Source organism: Pteropus medius, unplaced genomic scaffold (assembly GCF_902729225.1).
Source record: "Pteropus medius unplaced genomic scaffold, Ma_sr-lr_union100, whole genome shotgun sequence".
NCBI lineage: Eukaryota > Metazoa > Chordata > Mammalia > Chiroptera > Pteropodidae > Pteropus > Pteropus medius.
In genome coordinates, this window is record NW_024353517.1 from 1,992,317 (window position 1) to 2,004,708 (window position 12,392).

Sequence of the window (12,392 nt, forward strand, 5' to 3'; positions counted from 1 at the left end):
CATTTGGCAGACTGTGCTGGTGAGAACAAAGCTCAGGAAGGAAAGAGGGAGCTCACCTTCCAAGTGGCAGAAGATATACCTTCTTTCTCCAATCTCAGAATGGAAAATTTCCAGCTACATCTTTCCTTGTTGAATCCTAATGCTACTATGTTTGACCTCAAGTTTTAACTGCCCTAGTGGAGCTCATGACTGACTGTCTGGGTTGGGGTGGCAGTGGGGCCCCAGAGCAGCAACTCAAAACTCTTCTGGTAACTACAAAGCTAGGGAAAGTCAGACCTCTGCATCCAAAAGGGCTTCAGAGCTGAGTCACTCTAACCTCACCAAAGGAGAAGGGAGGGAAGGGGTGGGCCTCAAGACTGGAAAGACTCAGGTGCCATGAGCAATAGTGTATTGTGTTTACTCTTCCCTTCACTCAACACTCTGAGGGGCATTATGTAACACACTTGTTGAGATGTTAAATATGTCTGTGGAGGAATACAGGATGGGGGGAGGCAAAGCTAATTTGTTATTTATGACATTCTCTGTCTTCTGACAACTGGAACTCTCTTGTTTGAAAGGTAATGAGTGTGAAAATGGAAATTACTGAAAAAAAAAGATGGGTGAGGGTTGTCCAGAAGGAAGGTGGCAGAGATCATAGAAAAGGAGGAAATCCAAGCTTGTGGCTGGAGAGAGGCCCAGAGAGAGTGCGTCTGGCAAGAAAAGAAGAGTAGCTGAGGGAGGAGCTGAGGCAAGACAACAGAGATGTTTAAAGGGAATTGTTATGGAGTTTTGCGGTATTCGATGCCATGTAATTCTCTCTCTGTGAAACCTTCAATAAAATCTCTATTTATCAGTGCTTTGGGATTTGTTGCAGGAGAGGAGCTCAAAGTGCTGAGCCCATACCTAGTCAAAGGACCCAGCTGTATTCAGGGGCTGAGTGTCTCATTCTAAAGGATGAGGGAGGTGTGCATGGCTTCACAGTCAGTGGAAGAGAGAGGAGAGAATCAGAGACGGCCCCACAGAAGAGGTAGCATCAGAGAGGAGCCTTTAAAAAGGACCAACATTTTTACTACAATTGGGAACAGGGGAACTTCAAGTATGAGAGACCAAGAGCGGAGGTGGAGAGGTCTGAAAGTGTTTGCAGCAGGTCATGTGAAAGTGTTTAGGGAGTGATGATTGTCTGCATGGGGAAAAAGAGTAGGCTGGAGAGAGAGAGAGAGGAAAAAAAAAGAATCACTGGAGGAATTACAGATGCTTGGCAACCTTAAACCTTAGAAACCGTCAGGGATGCTCTGGAAAGCAAAACAAGGACTGTCATGTGTTATTCGCAAGAAGACAGAACATGGAACGATATCCTATATCCCTAAAAGGAGAGGCTGCCCCCACTCCAGGTATCTGCCTCCTTCAAATGACCAGGCCAACCTGGATTGTAAACACTGCATAAAATAAATCACATTAGAGCTTAATCTCGTTTGATTTCAGAAGATTCTCCCTGGACTTGACAGCTCTGCTTATATTCCAGTCCCAGCTGAGAAAATGGCTGCTACCTGGCCATGCTCACTGACTTGTGGGGTAGGCATAACTTCCAGAGTCCTTGACCTATGCTGAAACCACTCAAGCTCTGGCTGCTTGAGGTGCTCCCACACCCACCAGTAAGCCTCTGCTGTCTCCAGGGCTGCCTGTCACGCGGGTGCCCTCCTTCCCTTCCTCTCTCAGTGGTGATTGATCACCCTATACACATCTGCCCCAAGAGAGTCTGAGGACCTCGTCATGCAGCCAAATTCAACTGGATCCCAGGGGGTCTGGTGGCACCTTTTTTCTCTCTGTTTCCCTTAACATCAAGAAGTAGAGATCAGAAGTAGAGATCCTCAAGGAGAGGGGACCCACAAGCTGACCCCTGAGAGGAAGAGCAGGAACTAGCCTAGTGAATGGGGTGAAAGGAAGGAGGGAGCAAGGAGGCATGGGGAGGAGGATATGGATGGGAATGGCCTGGAGACAGAGAAAGTGGGTCCTTTGGGCAACTATGTGTCATTCATTGAGGCTGGTGCTCGGGATACATAGGTAGACCCCAGGGTGCATCGGAAAGAACCTTCTATGCACCTCCAGGGAATTGAGACTTTGTCAAGGCAGTGAGGACCGACGGGTGCTTGGTTGCCTGCCTGTTCTAGGAAAAACAAAAATTCATACAAAAAAATTGTATACTCTTTGACTCAGCATTGAATAATAAATAAGTCTTAATAAAGTAAACATTAAATAATTATTTAACCAGAATTATAATATTGGAAGGATGGGGTACAGGATGACAACTTCTTTAATAGGAAATAGCCATACACTATGTGGAAATATAGATGTAAATACCAGAATAGTTCAAATAGTTGAAAGTAGTTGCTTCTGAAGAATCAGGAATAGGGAAGGATGGGAAATGGGACTGCTGTCACGCTACTGGCCTTGTAGTATTTAATTTTGTAAACAAACTATTTAGAAAGATAATTGTGTATCTATATTAACATAAATAAAATTATTTTAAAATGTATCTGTGAACTCCAGCTTCACCACTTAATAACTGAGTGACCAGGGGCCAACTCTTTATCCTCTTTGTGGCTTAGTTTCTTCACCTGTAAAATGGGATAGTAATGCCTATCTTCCTGAGTTATTAAGAGGATTAATAATTAATAAAGTATGTATGTAAAATGCCTAGCACTACATTTGGAGTTTAGTAGGAACTCAATAAGTGGCACGCATTTTCATTTTTAATGATAGAAAAGAGGCCTAAAAAGCATGTTTAAGAGGCCTGGACACAGACCTATATTATATACACCTCTGGTCATTGCAACACACCCCCTTATTTAATAAAGGCATGCCTGTATTCATAAAGAAGAGAATATCAGAAACCAAAAACTAGTTAAATATTTGAAAGTCAGGAGGTATAACCACCCTTGAAAAAAGATATTCGCAGAAACAAAGAGACAAAACAATGTCTTTTAGTGAATCGATCTGCCTTAGAAAACAGAGATTTGCACAATTTTGATTTCCACGCACGTTTAAAAAAAAAAAAACGGTAACCTGGGATTTGAACAGGTAATAGGAACAGATTAGAGAAAGACGGTTTCCCTGCGCCGTCTAGCGACCAGGGTTCTAGTTCCTTTCACCGCTCAGGCCCTCAGATTTCATAATTGGCTATTTAAAAAGATCTCTAAGCCTTGTTCAAAGCTCTAAGTTTCTGTGACTTCTTGGTAACGTGCTTTTGCCTTGGACGTGGCAATAAACACACGACCCAGGTTTCTCACTAGGCTCCTAACACGGATGCATCTCCTTAACCGGCCCCTACCTAAAATAAAGTATTTCTGAACAAGCAGCCCTCCTATCGGTTCTTTTCACATTCTGCACCCGACATCGCTCTATGGTGGGAAACTCAAGTGGCCTCCGCGGTCGCCCCCGGAGTGGGAACTACACCTCCCAGGGTGCCCTGGGGCGGGAGCCCACTCGGATTGGCCAGAGATCAGTGATGCTCAGTGTTTTGGCCCGGACGGTCACATGTTTCCTTTGTTGTGAGCTGTGGCAGAGACTGGTGGCTCGAGGAGACGCCGGCGCTGGAGGGAGCGCTGCGCCGCTAGCTGCTAGGGGACCGCGGGGGCAGCCGCTGCTGGCCACTGCTGCTGGCCGCTTCCAGCCTTCGCCGAGAGGTACCTGGGGATGACAGCTCCAGGACCAGCCGAAAGGCGAGGAACCGGCCAGAGCCGGGGGCGGAGGGGCGATCGAGTTCACGACCACTGGGGTGTCAGCAAGAGGGAAGCCCGGAGGCCGGCCTCTCGGAGCCAGACGAGGGGTCTAAGGAGAGATTGTGACTGGGGCTGCAGGGCCTCTGTCTGGCATGAGGGGGTCTCCAGGGCTCCCCTGGGAGTCTTCAGTCCTGGCTCGGTAACGACAGTCCTGAAGGGAGGGCACCTCCGCCTCCCGGCACTGCCGCCCCGGAACCGCGGCGCTGCTGACGCGCCCCGCGGGGGGCGGGTTGGGAGGGGCATGGCCGCCGGGGCTGGGGGTAGCAGGTGCGAGCTACCCCGCCGCCTAGGGGTGGGGCCGCTGCGGAAAGGGTTGGGGAGACGGGTCCCGCATGTTGCCACTGGGCTTCGAAAGGGGTGCTGCTCTTTTTTAATCGAAGGAAGCACTGAGAATGAGAAGGCCTCAAATCAAGCCTTCCTGTTTGGTGGGGGCGACCGTTGTCTGTCAGAGAGGACTGACGGGGGCAAGGTGGGTTCCCCAAACTACGAACCAGAGAGGCTCCATTAAAGCAGTTGCGAAATGTGCTCGGCACTGTCACCTGACCGTTACCCCCGCCCCCACACCCTGCGAGCCTTTGTTTACCACGAATCGCGGCGGGGCCCGCGCCGGGAACCCGGCCCTGGAGCGACCGTCCCCGGGGAGCCAGGGCGGGCGGGGGAGCGGGCGTTCCGCCGGCGGAGTCCGGGTCTAACATCCCCACCTCCCTACCACTCCAGGACTCGGTTTCTTAATTTAGTTCCTAGAGTCCCCGCCCCCAAGTTCTGGACATCCAGGGCGAAGACTGTTAACCGGGCCGGGATTGGGCGCCTGCGGCGGCTGGTGGGCGGAGACAATGGAGCGAGTTCCGAGTGTTTATTGGCGGCTGTCTTGTCGCTAGGTGGTCCTGCCCTAGCAGTTCTTCTCCGCCCCCTTGAAGGTGATCTGGAGGACGCGCGGGAGCGCGCGCTCTCGTCTCTCGTGCAGCTGCGGCCTGATCGGAGCCGGCGGCGCGCGCTCCCGCGCGGAACCCTGGCTGGAGTCCGAGCCGCCCCGCCGCCCCTGCGTGAGCGCCGCGGTTTCTGCCCCAGCTTTGCGGCAGTTCTGCGCCCGCTGGGAACAGCAGCAGCAGCCCGCTCTCCCGGACTTCATAATTAGCCAGGTTTAATTGGTGTCGCCTTATCTGCCAGGATAATGGGAAGGAAATCTTCTTGTGAATTTGTTCTTGCAGGTTCTGTATACAAGATTTAGATAGCTAGGACCATAACGCCACATTTTAGGGTGCCTCATTCACCTAGAGGGAGTGACTAGTCACGGTTAGTTTTAGTGGATTTTATCCATTAATCACGCTCTCGAGCAGCTTTTTTAAAAAGTCACGTCTTAGTATTTGCAGCTACAGACTGTTAAGGTTCACCAGCTGAGATTGATTTTTATTGGGTACGTAAAATCGTTTTAACATCTGCATCTTGCCGACTAAGTTGTAAAATTAGATTTCCTAAAAAAGGTGGCCTCTGGATATCCTCCTGAAAGTATAGATTCTTCTATACCCCGATTTAGATGAGTTGTTTTCCTGGTATTAATCCCCGTGGTAATTCAGAATTTGTAAGTGAACTGTTAATGGCTTGTTTTAAAATTATAAATTAAGGTGACTAATAAAATCTTCAAGATATTTTTAGCCATAGTGGGTTGAAGATGAGGTTTTCCTGATCTCATGAGATCATAGAAATAGGGTACTTGGGTCTTATCAGATTTTCTTGTCCCGTAAATCTGTAGGAATTCACCCAAAACTTAATGCATTTCTGTAGGAGGTAGATTGAGCCCCCTGGGTGAAGCAGGAATTGATTATGAATGGTTCTCATTGGTTATGCATTTTTATATTTTTTTAAATTGAAGTGGAGATGACTACACGAGGAGGAGCAGCTTTTGTGATCCCACACTGCCTTATCACTTGTGTGCTCAGGGCTTTGAACATATCTAAATAAGTACAAAATGTAAACTTCTAACCTTTAAAAAATAATAATAAAACGACCTCTCAAAAGCCTCCTTATTCAGAGAGAAAGCCTGTGACTTAGTCTCTAAACAGGAAGAAGAAATAGTAATCTGAGTTAGGGCTGACTATCAGCTTTAATTTAAACTTTCCTGGCTTTTGTCCAAGTTCCTAAATCCTTAATGCTTTTTCAGAAAACTTCCTTTTAACTTCCTTATTTTCTGCCATTTCATTAAAATACAAAGGTCAAGCCTAATGAAAAATAAATACTATTTATTAAGGAATGGCTGCAGTTATTTTCATAAACACTTTTATCTAGAAATTTGGGGCATCCTTTTTCAATAAATAGGTATGGGCTGTATAATGGAAAATGTAAAGAAAATATCTTCATAACTACAGTACATAAAAGTACATTTTGTATGATTCTATTTCTTTTGTAGCTGATACAAAGTGTGGCCACTTGACAACCATCGACATTTTAAAACCCTATTCTGTTAAAAACACAATAGCTAAACTAATGTTTTTAATTGAAGAGTTTGTCACTATGCCTAAATTCATTTCTTGGCATATCTCAAAATCTACTAAATTGTATTTAAATATAATTAGGATTTACTCTTTACTCAGTTGTCTCTAAAAGTTATTTTTGCAAATAATTTGTATCACCACTAAAATAAAAATCACGACTTGCAAATGCTTTCATACATCGAGAAATCATCTAAAATACTGAATCTCAAACTTGTTCAAGTGGCAAAGCACCGGGTAGTGTCCTTGCAAATTTAATTAATTCTAATAAGAGAACCAAAAACAATTTTGCTAACAGAAAGCATAACTGTAATATATATGTATAGATCTTTTGATTTCCAAGTAAAACAATGCATTAACTACCTAAAAGAAACATGTTAGTGAGATAAAACCAGTGATGTTAAGTTTATATGTCTAGTCTACTCGGAAGCATGAGTAGTCTCAATAGGATGGCTTAATACCAGATATGATGTTTGATGGTTAACAATTTTGTTTTCTTCCTTTAGGGGCTGGGGAATATTAGTAACCAAAAGTTTTAAGGCAAGAGAGAGGGAAACACTGCATGGAGAAATTAAAATTTTTTTTGTTCTGTGATTTGGGAAAAAATAGTATTCTTTTTTAGTTATAGAATCATATGGTTTAGTCAGACATTGTTTAGCACTCCTAAATTTTTCATCATCAGATACCTCTTATTTCTTTTTCTCTCATTAACCGAGGTTTTAATGTATTGACCATTTGTGGTTCTAGAAAACAGACGATAATCACTAGTTGCTATCATTCTAGACAGATAAATTCAATGTTTTCATTTGTTTCTGATATCTTAAGTAGGTAAATATATTCTTGATGATTCCATTAAGAAATTAGAAATGTCAAAAATAGCATCTTGAAGCTTGGATTTTTTTTTTTTTTTTTTTAGACAAGGCAACCCTTGGTTGACCTCACAAATTGCAAGGACCTTGTCAGTTTACAGTCCCTTGTTGTTGTTTTTACGCCTACAACACCTGGTCTTCCTAGGTGGTCTCCTACCCAAGTACTAACCAGGCCCGATGGTGCTTAGCTTCTGAGATCAGACTGGATCGGACTTGTGTTCAGGGTGGCATGGCCGTAGACGAAGCCTGGATTTTAAGTAACACATTTGTAAAACTTTATTCAGGAACCATTGCTCCAAGTAAAGCTTTAAATTGAAATTTTAAGAGTGTAAGTTTTATAATTGTTTAAAATGACCATTAATAGAATGGTTCAAATAAGTAAATTAGCTTTTGAGAAAATAGGGCAAAAATATCTGAAATTTATAAAAACTGCTTGATTTTATATAGTACCAGGTTAAATACAATTTCTAGTTATTTTTAAGCAATGGATTTACTGTGTTGCAGTTATTTCTGGCTTTCCTTCTTTTGAGTTACTATGTATCTTTAAAGATGAACCTCTTCTTGATTAGTCTGTTGTCTGTTATGTTGCTCTTCACTCAAGCTTAAATTTGAGAAAATGAAGTAGTGTAGAGCATAGCATGTGTCAGTTCACTACTGCAGGTTGTAGGGACCATGTTAATCAAAATGTTGTTGGTTTCCTTTGCTTTCTGGTATTTGTCTTTATAAACCCCTCCTTAATCTGTACTATCTTTAAGGCTGAGAGTAACTTTCTTTGTATCGAATTCCTGCATTCTGAAGGAAAAATAAGCTTGGTTGCAGTACAGCTACACTCTAATCAATTCTGATATTATATATCTCCTTAGGACTTTGTACACTGACCTCCTCTGTCCCTTGTCCTTACTACCTATTAGGTTGGTAAGTATTACCTAAAAGCCCTGCAGAAAATGTCCATTTGAATTGCCTTGCCCTCTACTCCTTAAAGTTTAATTCTAAGACCAGATCAGTCATGAGAGAATCCATTCCAATTTGTACCTGTTTCCTGCTAGGGAAATACTGAGTTGAATCTATTTTAATATCAGTCTTGGAGTTCTTATTTGGTTCTAATCTTAGCCAGTCCCACAGAGTCTAATATTTGTGACCTCAGTGCCAGACAGAGAGTAGGCTCTCCATAATTGTTTCTTGAATTGACCTGAATCTCTGTGTTGGCTCAGGATCTGTTTGTCCATTGGGAAGAAGCACTTAGCTAGGACTAACAATCCCCTAATTTGACCAAGTTGAAATATTCTTTACTGAGGGTGCATACAAATTAGACTGACTTCTACAAGTAAAGAAACACATAACATTTATAGCATCATCAGGGTATAAAGATGTGTCTTTGTGTACATCTGTAGAAAAAAATCAGTAGTCCATAACTTGGTCTTCAGGATCAACTTTTTGAATTTGCCTAAACTTGTTAAGAATTTATGAGTTCTATTTATAGATCTGGGCAAGAAACCAGAACCACTTGTGTTTAAATATAATTGCTGTTCTGTGCACAGTTCATGGTACTAATAGTATTTTCCCTTAAGCATTCCTCTCCTCCTCTTCCACTAAAAAAAAAAAAAAAAAAGAAAGAAGAGAAATTGTATTGAATTAGTTGGTTTCTACAAGTACTAAGTGTACATAAAGTTCAACAAAGCGGAAGAAGTATGCGTTTATATATTAAAAGATTAAAAATAATCATTTAATAAGCTTGGAGACTGTATGGATAATCTGTATACTCTATATAGATAACTATGGATTAAAAATGAATTTTTCCATGTATTACCCAGAATACTTAAGATTTTCTGAAATTAATTCCATTGTTATCTGATACATAATAATTAAACTATTCGCTTTTGATAGACCAACTCAGAATTATTTAATGGCTCCAAACTCAGATGAAATATTTATTACCAGACACTCTTCAAGTAGCCAATGCAGAATTATCACAGAATATGTATTTTCTCATCTCAACGCCACCATTATTTTACTGTTGTCACAAATATTTGTTTACTCATCTTTCACTCAAAAACACTTATTTCAGGGTAAAATTGTAAAGAAGTTGATAAATAATGAAACTAATAGCGTAAAATAGCGTGAAATTATTAATTTGCTTTACGGAATTGTTATTTGATAATGATTTTCTATGCAAAAGTAAACTTCCAGTCAGAAACTAATCTCTACTAAAAACTTTTTCAGCGTATTAGTAAATACGTGAAGTGATTTGTATCTGATTTCTATGTTACTGTTCTCCATTTATTTTAGGTTTGGAAATTAACACAAATATTTTGACTGGAGTTTTGATCAAGCAAATGCTAAAAAGGTATTCATAATGTTTATAAACTATCTAAACATTGTTATTAGAGAATTCAAACCATTTTCTTTTCTTTAACCAGCGGTCATTTAAGCCAGTCATAGTCACAGGGAATAATTCTGTCCTCAAGATCATAAAGGAAGGCAGTGTCACAGTCATTTCCATTACTAAATAAAGTATTTACCCACTCCTTTTTACTCCTTCTTGCTATCCTTAGTCCCTCTTTTACATTTTCCTCTAGTCTTAGAGACACTAAAATAAGTTATCTCCTCGTTTTTGTTTTTGTTTTTGTTTTTGTTTTTGTTTAGGGGGGTGAGGTGGAGGCATAGGCCAAAAACGTGTAATTTTAAATCCATTTAGCAATCAGAAGCTAGGTCTACAACATTTGTGAGTTCTGCAGTTGCAAATAAACCCTAGAGTATCCTGAACCAGAAAAATCTTTCTTTCACATGACAGTGTAGCTCCAGGAATAAAGCTCCTGAAGAAATGAGGGAGAAAAAGAGATACTAGCTTTTCTAGACAAATCGTGTGGCTTTATTGGTCAGCCGCTGACATGGCAGTCTGATCATCCTTGCATCCACAAACTTACCTAGATACAACTTTCCATAATTATGTTTCCGAGAACAAACATTTTCCTCTTGTTTTGTCCAGAGATGCCTAATTAATTGCTTACTTTTTCCATTACTAGTTAAAATACTTCATTTTTGTAACATGGGAAAACAAAGGCTACTAAATTACATCTAGAAGCCGAAAAGATTAACTTCGACTTCTCATCTTTCTAAGACCCTCCTGTGCAGATCATTTATTCTGTCTAAGAAGAGTTTATATTTTGTGCTCATGTGCAGACTGGTTAATGGGAGAGTTCTCAGAAAGTCCAGAGAAAGTGAGAATGTCTAAAAAGCCAGGCGGAAGCTGCTTGGAAGGAAACAGCCCAGATCTAAGAGAGAGTCTCTCCTACAAACAAAGCAGTAAACAAATATCTTGTCATGTTGAATACTTTGTAATAGCAGGTGATTTTATAGCTGTTCTAATCTAGGATATTTAATTTTACATTAGGTAAAACCAGTGGAAGACCTCTTGTTGATCAATAATTAAGGAACCAGCTATGAGAATAAGGGGCAGAAAAGAGCATGAAAAGACAGACCTTTAACTCCTATAAAGTTTTAATCAGCCTGAAATTAACACTTCACTCACTCTATATGCTACCCTCAAATTTGTCAGATACAGGGAGATACCAGATACAGTAAGATTATTGGATACAGAAAACAGAGTACCTTTTCATTTGTGTTTTCTTACTTGTCCCTTTTATCCAAAAAGAAAATCAGTTCTTGCAGCATGTTATTTGTTTTGCATTCAGAACACATTTTCACTTAAACATGGAGAAAACAAAAATGTATGGAGGCAGAAAGCTCAGGAATTTTGTCGTTAATGCCAGTAATTCTATCACTAGTCAAAATAAAATAGTTGGTGCAAAATTTTTTTGAACCTGAAATGCAATAAAAATTTAAATAAGCTAATTTGAAGAATAAGATCTCGATTTAGGAAGCTGACTTGTCTCTAATTCAACCATAGTTTGAATTTAGATTAGTAAAGCATTAATATTAAAATATAGGTTGTATTTTATATCACCAGTTTGTTTATATTTATCATAATTGAATGTTTATCACTTATGATATTATATGCTTTGAACTTTTTGCAGTTTCAACAACAAAAAATTGACATTCAGACATAGTAATGCTCTCTCTTTTGTAGAGGATAGGTTTCTGTGTATTGAACTGTTATTGAGATAACTTCAGATTAAAAGCATATTTGATATCCATGCTACTGTCCATGTATGGGAGCTTGGAATTTGAAAGTGATTATATGTGTTATAAATGAATTTAAGATTTTTAACCCATATATATGGGCAACTATAATCCAAAAAGCTGGATGAGCTACATGAACTCTCTAAGTAATCAGGAAGATCTTAAAAGAGATTTGAAGAAACTCCGTTTTTTTTTTTTTTGGTGGTTAGTGTTAATAAATTTTAAAACAAATAATAAAAATATTTTAAACTCAGATGTAGTTATATTCATTAATTAACAAAATGAAGCTTTACTTTGTTCTCAGACAAATCTGTCACCCAAAATTTCCAAAGTGTAATTAGATTACAGTTCAAAATCTGACTTACTTGGACCATAACATGTATAGACAACTAGTCCCTCAAATTTAATAGAAACTAATTTTACTAACTATCTGGCAGTAACTTTATTGGCATTGCTCCAAAAATCAGCCATTCACAAGCATTCTCTTGAGTTTATTTTTACTTTTGTATGTGTTCATTTAAATAAGCTTTCTTCATGAGCTTCCACTGTTTCATTATATTACAAACTTGTTATACATTTAGAAAATAAATTTGCATGTGTATTTGTATACATGGAATTTTCTGTTGTTTGTTTTAATTTCGATGTTTGAGTAAAGTTTATTGGTCTTTTACTCACTTTGTTAATAGTTCCTGCTTGTTTAGAAAAATCTGCCTTAATCCTATCTATGAAGTTCTATAGCTGTAAAACCAGCTTTTTAAATTATAGTAACAGCCTCATAGGATTGTTATGAGGATTAAATTAAATAAATAATCCATATGAAGAGTTTAGAAAGTTCCAGCTACATGGTAAACAGTCAAAAAATAAAGAGTAATGTTGTTCTGTTTTGGTTTTTAATGCATATAAGGAATACAGCCTCCATAATTTCATCAAACTAGTAGATACACAATTAGTACACAGATTTGGCTCTTAATAGCTCCTAAAGCCTAATATGTTAGACTTCCAAGAACTTCCTCAGTTTTTGCCAGGATTCTTAGAGGGGACCAAAATAACCATTCTTCAGTCATTTTAAGATTTTTTAAATCAGCACAGTCCACATGCCCTCAGTAGGGATTCCCTATCAACATACTGTCTCTGAATCC

The 12,392-nt window shown here is 39.9% G+C and overlaps 1 protein-coding gene and 1 pseudogene across 8 annotated transcripts in view; one reads left to right on the forward strand and one right to left on the reverse strand.

Annotated features, from left to right (window-relative positions):
• The first annotated feature begins 3,510 nt into the window (after window positions 1-3,510).
• The window catches only part of KLHL24 (kelch like family member 24), a 36,040-nt gene continuing 27,158 nt past the window's right edge, over window positions 3,511-12,392 (forward strand). The window contains exons 1-3 of one of the 8 annotated variants that reach the window (XM_039850892.1): window positions 3,517-3,662; window positions 7,977-8,028; window positions 9,400-9,457. The gene's annotated coding sequence lies outside the window, so the exon portion shown is untranslated. Of the gene's footprint in view, window positions 3,699-5,035; window positions 5,173-7,254; window positions 8,029-9,399; window positions 9,458-12,392 lie in introns of those variants that run through there. The other 7 variants (XM_039850893.1, XM_039850889.1, XM_039850890.1 and 4 more) reach the window with 7 other exon arrangements.
• Window positions 7,234-7,354, reverse strand: LOC120593103 (uncharacterized; annotated as a pseudogene).